We start from the raw sequence: 818 nt of genomic DNA, 5'->3' as shown, positions 1-818 counted from the left end.
TCTTCCCCCTTCAGTTGGCACTTCTCCTTCCTGCCACCTCGGGAAGAAGGTGCCTTGCTTCCCCTTCACCTTCTGCCATGATTATAAGTTTGCTGAGGCCTCCCCAGCCATGCTGAACTGTAAGTCAATTAAACCTCTTTCCTTTATAAATTACCCAGTCTTGGGAAGTTCCTTACAGCAGTATGAAAATGTACTAATATACCCAGTAATGGCACTCTTAGATATTTACCCAAAAGAAATAAAAACGTATGTTCACAAAATCTTGTACATAAACGTCCATAGCAGTTTTATTCATAGTAGCCCCAAACAATAAACAATCAAAATGTCCAGCAACAGGAGAATGAATAGACAAATTGTGACATATCATACAGTGGTATACAATTCGGTGAGAAAAAGAAATTAACTACAGACATACACAACAACATGGATGAACCTCAAAATATTATGCTAAATAGTGTGTAGTCACATAAAAGTCTATCCTATATGATTCCATTCATATGAAATACCAGAAAAGACAAAAGTTGATTGATGGTGGCAAAGCAAATCAGTGCTCGCCAGGGGCTGGGGGATGAGGAGGGAACTGGCTGCACAGGGGGCACGTCTCTGGGGTGATTAAAATGTTCTATAGGCCGGGCACGGTGGCTCATGCCTGTAATCCAAACACTTTGGTAGGCCAAGGAGGGGGGATCGCCTGAGGTCAGGAGTTCGAGACCAGCCTGGCAAACACAGTGAAACCCCCGTCTCTACTAAAAATACAAAAATTAGCTGGGTGTGGTGGCAGGCGCCTGTAATCCCAGCTACTTGGGGAGGCTGAGGCA

General features: G+C 43.9%; 1 long non-coding RNA gene across 1 annotated transcript in view; it reads right to left on the bottom strand.

Annotated features, from left to right (window-relative positions):
* Positions 1–264: 264 nt before the first annotated feature.
* LOC105511967 overlaps positions 265–818 on the bottom strand; it is a 25329-nt gene continuing 24775 nt past the window's right edge. The window contains exon 4 of the long non-coding RNA XR_001001797.1: positions 265–785. This is a non-coding gene — a long non-coding RNA (uncharacterized LOC105511967). The remainder of the gene's footprint in view (positions 786–818) is intronic.

The sequence above is a fragment of the Colobus angolensis genome, unplaced genomic scaffold (assembly GCF_000951035.1).
Source record: "Colobus angolensis palliatus isolate OR3802 unplaced genomic scaffold, Cang.pa_1.0 Scaffold103, whole genome shotgun sequence".
In the NCBI taxonomy this organism is placed as follows: Eukaryota; Metazoa; Chordata; class Mammalia; order Primates; family Cercopithecidae; genus Colobus; species Colobus angolensis.
The sequence above is the reverse complement of the archived record's forward strand: the minus strand, read 5'-3'. Positions and strand labels throughout refer to the sequence as shown.